A 14,526-nucleotide genomic window follows, 5' to 3' on the forward strand; every position below is an offset into this window, starting at 1 on the left:
GATTGCACTCAAAATGGACCACAAGGGACCAAAATGGGTGTTTAGCGTAGCATTTTCAAAAGCCCAACTTTTCAGGTGCTCACACCAACTCTAAGCAAGGACCCCTCCAGATATAACCCTGATTATTTGTGATCATGATGCTATCGGGGAAGTCACCCGTGATCTTACTTTCAATACCATTTGTGCCTGCAAACATTTGGGGATGATCACAGTGCTTCATTTCCAATCGGTGCATATTATCACAGTTATTGCACATTCGGAAGCAAAAGGATGAATAAAAAAATGATCTTCTTTGGATAAAAATTGCCCAGTCCAAAAATATGGGTTCAAAGCTTTACTAACAGAACTTGTTCCAAACCAGACTTACAGCAATAATGATTCATCCAAATAGTCGCAAGCACAGGTCCAGCATCTTAGAAATATGGAATTACTTCAAACAGAACTGAAATCAAAGATCTTTCTTTCCACACACACACACCATTCCAGCCTGAGGCTGTTGTTTCCTAGAGAGAGATTAGCATACCCTTTGTCTTGAGAACAAAGACTAGCTCACACAAAATGAAGATTTGCAACTGAATACTCCTCATGTGATCTAAAGTTAAACACCTCGTGACAGAGCAGCAGGCATACATTCTTAGTTAACTATCAACCTGTTAGGCACTCAGAAAGCCTTACTTAGCCCCAATGGAATTTTCCATGCTTCCTTTAGCTATACACATCCAGGCAGATACAGAACTATTTTTCATTTTAATGAAACAATTATACTTAACACATATCCCATAACTTCCTGCTGAAATCCCATGACTTTTTACGACACAAATGTTCTGGTTCATTGTTGCCCCATTTTTAATTGTGCCGTATCCTCTCTGGATAGCAAGCGATTTGTAGTTTGCACTGCCAAACAAATTAAAGCAAAATAAATCCACCGCTATTGCAGCTTCAGTATACACCTGCAGTGAGACACCAGTCTGAAGGGACCCCAGAATTGCTATTTTTAAAAATCCTAAGAATGTAAGTGAAAGTGGGATAAAATGACCTTGAGCCTGAGAAAAAGCAAGGTCCTTATTATTTCAGTGTTTCACCAGGATGAAAGCCCTCACATTCAGCAATTGCTAGCAGTATAACTCCTTTAGACTGGTTCTCAGCTACCATCTTCTTTCTGTTCCTTAGCTCCTACAATCTGCTTCTCTGATTTCTATACTCACTTGCTGTCCTACCCTTCTGCTAGCATATCCTTCATACTCAGTCCTTGGATTTCCTTCAGTCTTAGGAGTTCACTGCTTTATTGGGGCAAAGGCCCTTGTGATACCTACAGGCTCTGCGTCCGAAACGTACGGTGCAGTCACTAGGTTCTGTTAGAGCATGGGTAGGCAAACTAAGGCCCGGGTGCCAGATCCGGCCCAATCACCTTCTAAATCCGGCCTGTGGGTGGTCCAGGAATCAGTGTGTTTTTTACATGAGTAGAATGTATCCTTTTATTTAAAATGCATCTCTGGGTTATTTGTGGAGCATAGGAATTCGTTCATATTTTTTTCCCCAAAATATAGTCCTGCCCCCCACAAGGTCTGAGGGACAGTGGACCGGCCCCCTGCTGAAAAAGCTGGAGTCCTGCTGGCTTGTTTCCTTATAAATAAATCAAATCCTGGCCATAATGGGACATGTCTGTCTACCCAATCTATTCTATCCCATTTAGAAATATGCTTTGTTCAGTTGCCCAGGGTTCAAGCCATTAACAACATTTTGAATAAGATTAAGGAAGGCACAATAGAAATAAAAAATGAAACCAGGACCTTGAACCATATGGCTGAAAGGTGGTACACACACTTCTGAATAGATGGATATAATAGGTGAATACAATACTTCGTTCTGCCCGGACACCAAGGTCCAGCTCTGAGGGCCTTCTGGCAGTTCCATCACTTCGAGAAGTGAAATTACAGGGAACCAGGCAGAGGGCCTTCTTGGCACTGGTGCCCACCCTGTGGAACGCCTTCCCATCAGTTGTCGGGCTTATTGAAGACATCTGAAGGCAGTCCTGTTTAGGGAAGCTTTTAATATTTGATGTATCATTGTATTTTAATATTCTGCTGGAATCCACCCAGAGTGGCTGGGGAAAACCAGCCAGATGGGCAGAGTATAAATCAGGCTTCCTCAACCTTGGCCCTCCAGATGTTTTGAGACTACAGTTCCCATCATCCCTGACCACTGGTCCTGCTAGCTAGGGATCATGGGAGTTGTAGGCCAAAAACATTATTTCCAGCTGCCTATAAATATGCTCCAAACTCCTCTGTACTGAACTCCTGGCCGACCTGGCAGCACGTCAGTATGTCCAGTCCTGAGTCCAGGGTCAATCCATGTGACCAAAGCACAGTCCCACAGAGATCCTGGAACCTCCAAGCTGAGGTCCATCAATGTGGGCAGCTGAGTAGACCCAGAAACTCAGCTGTGCTGCCCTTTTATACTTTGCATGCCAATTGCAGCATCCAGGCTTGGTGACCCTCACCTGTTTCAAGCCTGCTCCACTGAGGAATCGCACACCTCCCAGAGCTAGAGAGCCCCCACCTGGCTAGCTAGTGAGCTGGGCTGAGGGCCCTGGCCCATCTCAGCCTCCTGGAGCACCCCATCCTCAGAGCCTGCCATGTTAATGGAGATGGGGCCCCTCTGGCTCTGGTGATGGGTCCTGCTGCTCTGGTTCCTGTGCACCAACCCCCATCCCCTCATCATCCTCTTTCACCCCACATGTACTTCCTACGCCAACCTCTCCTTCCCCATCCCCAGCATGCCCCAGTGCACCCCAGTCACCGGGATCCTCTTCCTCCTCCCCATTGCTCTGCCAGTTCAAGACATCCACTTTGGAGCTATAAACAGTACAAAAGCATGGCTTGCCCCAGTTATACACCTGACCTTAAAGTTTGCAAGCACAACAAGCAACATTCATTGTTAGTAATTATTATTTATAAAATGTTTCCAAACCTTGGCACTGTAGTGTAGTTGTGTTTAAAAAAAACACAACAAGATCCAATACTGCCCTCAGGCTTACAGTTCTGAAAGGGAACAGATTATAACAAAGGACCATAGAGTTACTCCATTGGGGTCATGTTGCCTCCAAAGTGTATTTGAGAAGTTATAAGATTTGGCTAAAAATCTACCCTACACTTTCCTAAGAGTAGGCGAAAAATAGAAAACTGCATCTTGATTTATATGAGTCTACAGTGCATGAATATTCACCAGCTGGTCTATTTCCAATATAAACTTTCTAACTCACTAAATCTAACAGAGAAAAATTTAAATTAGTCATTATAGCACACATTTTCAACACAGTGGGGGATGAATAAGAAGTGCTATTACTGCTAATAGGAGCTACAGACTAGGTTTTATTCTCAAAAGTGCAGAGGAGACTTATAGACACTTTAACAATTGATGAATTTCTCGTTGGCACAGCTTTCGAGTTTGACTCTTTGTAGCATATGAAAAACGTTCCCTTTTCTTTGTTTCAGGGTGAAAAACAAAGTCTTTTGAGCATCCCTCTGACACAATATACAACCTGATTAAATTTTGTTCCTTAAAAACAAGACTCACAACCCATATTAAGATATTCACATCAAAAAATCTGGATAAATGTGTGTCCTTACGAATGCAACCATAGAATAAACAAAAGAACAAGTTTCCCTTCTGTTGAAAATCTTATTATCATTTTTTAAAGTTTCGTAGCTAGTCTGTTAGATTTATCTTCCTTCATGTTTATATCTAATTTAGAGCTTAAATTGTGGTTACTGCGCAATCATCAGTTGCTATGCACAGAGAAGCATAATTGTGGGTTAATATCCTATGAAGCTACATGGCTATATTATTTGTACTGCCTCCCTGTCTAGTTTAAGACTTTTTCTATTACCTTAGCATTTAATTAGAGCTAGATGAAGCCTGAAAAGTTATCTGATTCTCAAGCTTTGGTCACATTCTGTGTAAGTTCCCTGGCAGAAGAAACCCACAAAGCAGCATCTCTTTTCACACAGGGCATGTGTGACGCTATTTGACAACTACACGAGAAAATTAGCAGCCCCAACCCTATCCCTACTTCAGTCACAGGAGCAGAATTGGTAGAATGAATTGCTGTCAACGCAGCATTTGTTTCTTTGTTTGTTAATTTTATTTGCAGAATTTTCCCGCCCCCACCTCCCATATCACTCGGAGTGTTCAAGGTGGCTTACGGTATGATTATTATAATAAAAAATAAACGCACAAGAGGCACCCAGAAGTACAGCAATACAATTAAAATGCATGCACCTTGTTGTTTAGTTGTTTAATTGTGTCCAACTCTTCATGACCCCATGGACCAGAGCACGCCAGGCACTTCTGTCTTCCACTGCCTCCCACAGTTTGGTCAGACTCATGTTGGTAGTTTCGAGAACATAGTCCAACCATCTCATCCTCTGTCATCCCCTTCTCCTTGTGCCCTCCATCTTTCCCAACATCAGGGTCTTTTCTAGGGAGTCTTCTCTTCTCATGAGGTGGCCAAAGTACTGGAACCTCAACTTCAGGATCTGTCCTTCCAGTGAACACTCAGGGCTGATTTCTTTAAGAATGGATACGTTTGATCTTCTTGCAGTCCATGGGACTCTCAAGAGTCACCTCCAGCACCATAATTCAAAAGCATCAATTCTTTGGCGATCAGCCTTCTTTATGGTTACTTGCCTCCAAATGGAAAGAAGCAGAAGTCCCAGCAAAGCAAGAATGGCTACAAAAACTATGCAGAAATGGCGAGACTTACCGGAAGAATAAGAAATCAAGATAACAGACTTTTTATAAAAGAATGGAAATGGTTTATTGAATATTTACAGACAAATTGTAAACAGATAAGAACATGGAAGGATTATTGTAATAACCCGCATTTTTATAAGACTATATATTTAAAGTAGATGAATAAATGAGCAAATTAAGTTAATTTGGATATGCAGAAGATATTAAAATAAATTTAAGGAACTGCAGAAAGAGGGTGAAGGAAGTCAAGTTTGAAATGTTGGAATGATTGTAAAATTAGTTTGTTATTAGTATGAGCTTTCATGTGCATGCACACTTCTTTAGATACGTGTGCATGCACATGAAAGCTCATACCAATAACAAACTTAGTTGGTCTCTAAGGTGCTACTGGAAGGAATTTTTTTTGTTTTGTTTCGACTACGGCAGACCAGTATGGCTACATACCTGTAACTAATAAAGAATAGACAGGGACGCGGGTGGCGCTGTGGTCTAAACCAGTGTTTTTCAACCACTGTTCCGCAGCACACTAGTGTGCCGCGAGATGTTGCCTGGTGTGCCGTGGGAAAAATTGAAAAATTACTTTATATATAGTCAATATAGGCACAGAGTTAAATTTTTTAACATTTTCTAATGGTGGTGTGCCTCATGTTTTTTTTCATGAAACAAGTGTGCCTTTGCCCAAAAAAGGTTGAAAAACACTGGTCTAAACCACTGAGCTTAGGGCTTGCCAATCGGAAAGTCGGTGGTTTGAATCCCTGCGATGGGGTGAGCTCCCATTGCTCAGTCCCTGCTCCTTCCAACCTAGCAGTTCGCAAGCACATCAAAGTGCAAGTAGATAAATAGGTACTGCTCCGGCGGGAAGGTAAACGGCGTTCTGTGTGTTGCTCTGGTTCTGGTGTTCCGTTGTGCCACAAACAGCTTAGTCATGCTGGCTACATGACCCAGAAAAACTGTCTGCGGACAAACTTCAGCTCCCGCAGCCAGTAAAGCGAGATGAGCGCCGTGATCCCAGAGTCGTTCACGACTGAACTGTCTGGGGTCCTTTACCTTTTTAAAAAATAAAATAAAAATAAAGGATGAATGGTACAATTAGTTCTCATAGAACATTGTTCAGTTTGGTTGTATGCTTTTCGGTGTTTTGTTTATTGTTTATGACTACCTTTGCTATTTTTGTAGCTATGTGATTTTTTATGTGTTGTATGCCGCCTTGAGCATGTTTTTTGCTCTAGAAAGGCGGCATACAAATAAAATGATTGATGATTGATTGATTAAAATTCAATCAAAACAGAGTAAGGAGACTCCCTGCAATCTTGTGTTGTTCAAAGTGGAAGGGGGGAAGTGGCATGTATGTTTCTTTTGATCCACCTTATTTTTATGGTTTTATGTTGTTTTTAATTGTTTTTAATATTGTGTTTGAATGCTGTAACCCACCCAGGGTCCTTAGGGTAAAGGGTGGGAAAGAAAGAAATAAAGTAGTTGAAATTAGAGGGTGAAGGTTGCGGAGACACCTCTGCAGAGAGGGAATGACACAATTAGACCAGGGCCGGATTTAGGTTTGATGAGGCCCAGCTGTCCTTTGTCAACAACAAATTGCCGCTGTTTTTTGTGTTGAATATATGCTATATGGTAATTTATGGACCTAATAGGTATCTTAAGCCATTTGCCCATAACAAAATATGTATTTTATCAAAGTAATTGTTGAACTGAAATACAATTAAGAAGAAGTATATTAATAGTGAAATTTGGGCGGGGGGGAGCAAGAGAGTGGGGCTCTGAGCTATAGCTTGTTTAGCTTATATGTAAATCCGGCACTGAATTAGACACTGCCACAGAGAATGCCCTCTCCCAGACTTACGCACAACACACACAAACACGCAAACCTCTAGAGAGGATGAAGATGGCACCCTCTAGTGAACCTAACACCCGAGAGGGTGTATAAGGCTGGAGACAGCCTTTCAGATATTTGGTGCTCTGAAGGTGAGAGAAAAATAGAAGGCTTTTTTTTCATGGGGCAGAAAATAAGAAATTGAAGAACAGGCTTCTGCACAGTATTCCTTTATTCTTTTTGTACCTTTAGCGCTAAAGATTCTACTGGTAAGGAAGCCATGGATCATTGTTTGGTAACTCTCTTGATTAATGTGAAGTTGGAAGGGGAAGTCTAGGTGTCAGTGGAAAGAATAAACTGCATATGATTTGATTGGGGAGGGGGAGAGAGAGATGGTAACAAGTGACATTATAAGACGTGATGTGGTTTCAAACAGCGCCAGCCATCGTGTGTGACAACCTCATTGGAGGAAGCCGAACCTGTTACTATGACAGCATGCTTTGACTATAACATTCAGAGAAGATAAATCATTTCAATTTAGTCCGTCCAGTTGCTTTATTATTAAAGCTGACAAGGAAGCAAGAGCTAGCGCCACAAGAGAAATCACAGCAATATACATCTGTCACATCATAATACTGCAGGATCAGAGATCATCCAGGGGTGTCCTAATTGTAATTTCAGAAAACCGAGTAGAGTTTACACGATAGCATCCACCTATATCTCTTGAGCATGTATTTCCAATTTGCTGCCTGTTTGCATCCATTCAGGAATGAAGTGCTGCCTGTTGCTAAATGCAGCACAAATAAGTTAGGCCCGGCTGCGAAAGACCAGCACGAAATGCAAAGCGGCAAGGGAAATGAAGAGGCAGGGGTGGCGAGTCCACCCGTTTTTTTACAAGCCTGCGTGTGGTCTGTGAAGCACAGCCAAATAACAGAACGTCAACTAAAGCTTCATACGGTCTCTATAAACAGCACCCATGTGGTCCAGAAGCATGCCATGGACTCATGATGCGGCCAAGTTTCTCGTCCGTAAATGGGAACGATAACAAACCGCCTCACAGAACTGGTGTGGGAAGCGACGCTGTTAAAAAGAGCTCTGTAAATTATTAGAAAAGGTAGCAGCCTACCACGTCGAAAAGTTGGGCACTTCCAATGGAACTTTTAAGGCATCTCTCCACGCGAGGTCCGGAAAAGATCGCAACTGGGATAAAGCACACATAGGCGGTGTTGTATTTAAAAATGCTCCGGGCTGCAATCCAATATACACCATTTCATTTCATTTCATTTCAAGGCGGTTTACAAGCTGAAGAAATAACAGAAGACAGTCGTACCTTGGTTCTTGAACTTAAGCTGTTCCGGGAGTATGTTTGACTCCCAAAACTGTTTGAAAAGCAAGCCGTGGCTTCCGATTGGCTGCAGGATCTTCCTGCACTCAAGCGGAAGCCGTGTTGGATGTTCGGCTTCCGAAAAAACTTTCACAAACCGGAACACTTTCTTCCAGGTTTGCGGCGTTCGGGAGCCGATTTGTTCGGGAGCCAAGCCGTTCCAGTACCAACGTACCACTGTACACAGCAAAGATCACACACCTAATAACAATCTGATCCAATACAAAAAAATCCTAATAAAAACATAACTTTAAAATAAGCACTTTATATCAGATAAATATTCCACAGCCCGTTGGAATGTAATAGTAACCAGTAAAAATTAATATATTCAGCAAATAATATTTAAACAGTTTACATTTAACAATGACAATAAAGAATTGCCAGACTATAAAAATAATGGCAAGTCACAATGCATAAAATACCACAAAGCCGCGTTAAAGGCTCAGATTGAGAAACAAGGACATACGAATCATACAATTATTATTTTTTTAAAAAAATTCTCCAACCAAGTGATGTATACAATAATCTGCATATTAGTGTGCATGGAAACGCACGTGTTAGTAAAAATTACATTAAAAATGCACTATATCATGGGAAATATGTTGCACAAATGGACATAGTAGGTGATAAGTGTGCTAAAATGCTGTGTTAAAACAACAACTGAAAACCGATGCAGAAATGTGGAGAACGCGACTCAAGATGGGAAAAATGAGAAACTGAGAGAAACCAGCTTTGACAGATTTGTCCAGCCCTGTCACCAGGGAAAGAGACAGCAAGGTTAATCGAGTCAAAATGTCTGTAACATAGTTTCACTGTGACAACCACCCTGCCTCTGCTATGTTATTCTTAAAGGTAAACGTAAAGGGACCCCTGACCGTTAGGTTCAGTCACGGACGACTCTGGGGTTGTGGCACTCATCTCACTCTATGGGCTGAGGGAGCTGGAGTACAGCTTCCGGGTCATGTGGCCAGCATGACAAAGCCGCTACTGGCGAACCAGAGCAGCACACGGAAACGGCGTTTACCTTCCCGCTGGAGCGGTACCTATTTATCTACTTGCACTTCGTGCTTTCGAACGGATAGGTTGGCAGGAGCTTGGACCGAGCAACGGGAGCTCACCCCGTCCTGGGGATTCGAATAGCCAACCTTCTGATCCGCAAGCCCTAGGCTCAGTGGTTTAACCCACAGTGCCACCCACGTCTTTTATGCATATTCTTTGTTGTTGTTGTTCAGTCGTTCAGTCGTGTCTGACTCTTCGTGACCCCATGGACCAGAGCACGCCAGGCACGCCTATCCTTCACTGCCTCCCGCAGTTTGGCCAAACTCATGTTAGTAGCTTCAAGAACACTGTCCAACCATCTCATCCTCTGTCGTCCCCTTCTCCTTGTGCCCTCCATCTTTCCCAACATCAGGGTCTTTCCCAGGGAGTCTTCTCTTCTCATGAGGTGGCCAAAGTACTGGAGCCTCAACTTCAGGATCTGTCCTTCCAGTGAGCACTCAGGGCGGATTTCCTTGAGAATGGATAGGTTTGATCTTCTTGCAGTCCATGGGACTCTCAAGAGTCTCCTCCAGCACCATAATTCAAAAGCATCAATTCTTTGGCGATCAGCCTTCTTGATGGTCCAGCTCTCACTTCCGTACATTACTACTGGGAAAACCATAGCTTCTTATGCTGGCCTAAATGATGGCCATAGACTAGTGGTTCTCAAACCTTTCCCCCATGAACCACTTGAAAATTGCTGGTCTTGTTGGACCCCTTCCTGATTTTTCTGCCTGGTGTAATAATTGTTATGCGCAGCGCTAGATGCTGTATGATTTTAATTGCATTTTTATTGCCTGTTTTATGTTGTATATTGAATTTTACTGTAGTCGTACCTTGGTTTTCGAACAGAACAGCTTCTGATTGGCTTCCAATTGTGCAGTCGTGCTGGAAACAATAGCGGAAGCCGCATCAGATGTTCGGCTTCCACAAAAAAGTTAGAAAACCAGAACATTCACTTCTGGGTTTTGATCATTCAGGAGCCGAAACATCCAAGTACCAAGGCGTTCAACAACCAAGGTATGACTGTATTACAATATGTGTGCCATGAATTCAAATTGCAATACAATAAAATGCATTATTGTTCAATTATTGTACAATTAAAAAACAATATGACTATTTAATGTGGGTATGCCACAGACCACAGTTTGGGAATCCTTACCATAGGTAACTACTGTATGGTTTGCATTTTGCAGCTGGTCCTTTGGTGAGCAAACTTTAGCGAACGATCCCTGCATCATTCACAATGGTGAAGCGAATATAAAAGGCATTTAAAAGTTTGTTTATTTATTTTAAACGAAGTAGCTCTTATTGCTATAGGCTAAAACAGGTTTTCAATTTAATTCTTGAGCAAATCTGCTAATAACTTTGAAGGCTCTGTGCACACTTAAACAAAATTGTTCGTGTTATTTAAAATACACTTAGTGGTTTTGTTAATGTATTCAAATTAGGAAACAGAAAAGGAAGCTGAATTCATTGGAGTGTTATCTTTTTGGTCCTATGCATTTGGTGTCAGAATGATACTTATTGTTCAAGCAGCTTTATAAGGGGATAAACAAGAAGACCAAGGCCACTTAATCATTTAATCTTTTATTTTGCCGGTCTGAAAATCTTAATTTTTATGAGTTTCACTTTTTTCCATTAAACAAAATAATATGAGCAGAAGAGGAAGCTTAAACAGGTGGTTTATTAGTTTTCTCTCCCCCCCCCTTTTGGTGTTTTTAATTACTTTTTCCTTCTTTATTGAGTTTTAGGTGCAAGTTATGCAAGATGCAAGTTTATGCTGAGTTAACTTCACTGACAGAATTTATGTATAAAAGCTACCTATATGTCAACTTGACATTTAATATTTAAAAAAACCCGAAAGATATGTATTGTTAAACCAAGCCCAATGTTGTTTTTCCTCATGCCTCGGGAGATGTCCCCCCCCCTTTAAAAGTGGCACAAAAGTGCTTTCAAGAGTAAACAAAATATTTATGTCCTTCCATCCAAAATGGAACCTGACATAGCTTACAACAGAAGACAATATCCCACCCTGTGCAAAAAGAGTTAAAACACTTAAAACATGTAAAATGCACAATCTTATTTAAAAAAAGAGAAGCTGTTGATATCTGCAGTGCAAATAGCATACCATTTGCCACAAAAGTTTGGATGAATAAATACGTTTTCTCTAAAAATAGCTCACGTTAGAGACAAGAGGCATTCCTATAAGTAGGGTATCACCACTAAGAATGCAGTCCCATTTCTCTTTTCAGAGGAACAACCTAGGACTCAACTACGTTAGAAAAGAAACAATGATTTGAATGCATTATAAATATGGAACACCAGAGGGTGCCAGACAGCAGAATTTTTTTCTGTCCAAATTTCCATAGTGCTTTTTTCTTTTGTTATAAACGGTCTAATTTCTGACATTTTAAAATATTTATATTTTATTAAGGTGATTTCAGTTAAAAGAAATAAAACGATACAGGAAAAAAATGAAAAGTGAGAGGGAGAAAAGGAACAACAACAAAGATATCTGTACATATAAAAGTGAAAATATGCAAAATATGCAAAAAGCAATGTACAATATCCCCATACATTCTTGTATAAATTGGTATAGTGTTATTGTTCTAGTGCTTATGTAAATGCTAATAGCCTACTACACTCCAGATTTTATCGTATTTATCCATATAGAGTCTGCCTGTAAGCAGTCTGTTCATAAATTGCCAGTGGTGTCATCATATCTTTATTTTTTCCAATTCCAATTTTCCAATTTTCCAATGGTATAAATAAGTGAGAAACCTGATTTCTCACTTATTTATACCATGTTTTTCCTGCGTGTAAATCCAACCCTTGACTCCTGTGTCCAAGCGCAAGTATGGCACGGCTATAATGACATCTCTTTTTTCCACACTGGCCTAAGCAAAGTTCAAAGGTTGGAACTTTTCTTTTTTAAAAAATAATATCATTTATCCTTTTCAGACTTATACATTTCTCTAATTTTACGATCATTCCAACATTTTAAAACTTGACTTCCTTCCCCCTATTTATTTACTTGCACTTGACGTGCTTTCGAACTGCTAGGTGGGCAGGAGCAGGGACCGAGCAATGGGAGCTCACCCCGTCGTGGGGATTAGAACTGCCAACCTTCTGGTCAGCAAGCCTTGGCTCTGTGGTTTAGACCACAAGGCGTAAAGTTTGTTGTTGTTGTTGTTGTTCAGTCGTTCAGTCGTGTCCGACTCTTCGTGACCCCATGGACCAGAGCACGCCAGGCACGCCTATCCTTCACTGCCTCTCGCAGTTTGGCCAAACTCATGCCAGTCGCTTCGAGAACACTGTCCAACCATCTCATCCTCTGTCGTCCCCTTCTCCTTGTGCCCTCCATCTTTCCCAACATCAGGGTCTTTTCTAGGGAGTCTTCTCTTCTCATGAGGTGGCCAAAGTAGTGGAGCCTCAACTTCAGGATCTGTCCTTCTAGTGAGCACTCAGGGCTGATTTCTTTGAGAATGGATAGGTTTGATCTTCTTGCAGTCCATGGGACTCTCAAGAGTCTCCTCCAGCACCATAATTCAAAAGCATCAATTCTTCGGCGATCAGCCTTCTTGAAGGCGTAAAGTTACAAACGTATAAAAACAGGTTTACCCCATAAGGGAGATGACCTGAGGGACTGCTTGGCTGGCAGCCAGCAGTTCGTTCCAGGAAATTTGCAGGACGAAAAGAAGGTGGGAAAGAGAGAGAGATTAGCAGCATGCTTTGGCCAGGTCTGGAAAGGTCATGCCCACCCACTAGTCACATGCAAGGAAGAATGCTCCAGTCCAAGAGGAACGGGAAGTTTCGACTGGCTGGACCAAACATTCCCTTGCATGTCCACTCTAGGAAAACAAAGAATGTTGTATATGACTGCTCCCAGTGGATTGCATCCCACAGGCTGTTCGCATCCATCTCTAGGCAGCTACTATCAAGTGCTGTTTTTCAACTATCTGGAAAGACTACCATCCTGTTATATCTTCCCATACATTTAAAGCACATCTTCTGACAATGGGCAACGGTTCTTCAGGCACAGAACCTCCCGCTTCAACATAGTAGAAGACAATGCTTTGTCTCCCCTGTAACTTGTGGAAGCTGGTAGTGTGACAAAATACATTTTTAGTTACGTAGATCAGAGGATGTGATACAAATGTACCAAAGCTCTGAGCTTCCTCCAGTGCACTCCCCATGAACAGCACAGAAACAACACTCGGGGACCCTATTTGGTTTCCTGAGAATCACAGCTTTCTTTCCTTTCTTTCATAACCCCTTCATGGTACTGTTTTTGGGGGATAGGGGGCGGGTAGGTGTGGGGGACTCCCTGATCCTGAATGGGGTAACTGTGCCCCTGAAGGACCAGGTGCGCAGCCTGGGAGTCATTTTGGACTCACAGCTGTCCATGGAAGCGCAGGTTAATTCTGTGTCCAGGGCGGCTGTCTACCAGCTCCATCTGGTACGCAGGCTGAGACCCTACCTGCCGGCAGACTGTCTCGCCAGAGTGGTACATGCTCTGGTTATCTCCCACTTGGACTACTGCAATGCGCTCTACGTGGGGCTACCTTTGAAGGTGACCCGGAAACTGCAATTAATCCAGAATGCGGCAGCTAGACTGGTGACTGGGAGTGGCCGCCGGGACCACATAACACCGGTCCTGAGAGATCTACATTGGCTCCCAGTACGTTTCTGAGCACAATTCAAAGTGTTGGTGCTGACCTTTAAAGCCCTAAACGGCCTCGGTCCTGTATACCTGAAGGAGCGTCTCCACCCCCACCGTTCAGCCCGGACACTGAGATCCAGCGCCGAGGGCCTTCTGTCGGTTCCCTCACTGCGAGAAGCAAAACTACAGGGAACCAGGCAGAGGGCCTTCTCGGTAGTGGCGCCAGCCCTGTGGAACGCCCTCCCAGCAGAAGTCAAGGGAATAAACAACTACCTGACATTCAGAAAAAACCTGAAGGCAGCCCTGTTTAGGGAAGTTTTAAAACTGTGATATTTTAAATGTATTTTAATGTTTGATGGAAGCCACCCAGAGTGGCTGGGGAGACCCAGCCAGATGGGCGGGGTACAAATAAATTATTATTATTATTATTATTATTATTATTATTATTATTATTATTATTATTATTATTATTATTATTGTGTTTTGTTTCCCTTTCAGGGAGGAAGAAGGCCAGGTGTCCTATACTCAGTGCAAGAGAGGTACCGCTATGGTTGGTCGTAGATTGTAGTACGACAAAGCTTGCCTGACTTTGGGTTGTTTGGGCTGTTTTGTGGCCTTTCAAAATTTAACCCAGGAAAAGGAATGGCAAGCAATGAAGTATAATTAATGAAATATGTGCTGTCCGAAGTCTGGTTTTAACTGATTCACAATTTCTTTTCTCTCATGTTGCTTAATAGAAACATCTCATACAAGTTTTATTTGACTTCATAGGAAAAATTATGAAAACCATTCATTCCGTTTCTCCCCTCTTTTTTAAAAAAAAAAAAACTTGAGCATGTTTGCTTTCAGCATGTGTCT

The sequence above is a fragment of the Lacerta agilis genome, chromosome 11 (genome assembly GCF_009819535.1).
Source record: "Lacerta agilis isolate rLacAgi1 chromosome 11, rLacAgi1.pri, whole genome shotgun sequence".
In the NCBI taxonomy this organism is placed as follows: Eukaryota; Metazoa; Chordata; class Lepidosauria; order Squamata; family Lacertidae; genus Lacerta; species Lacerta agilis.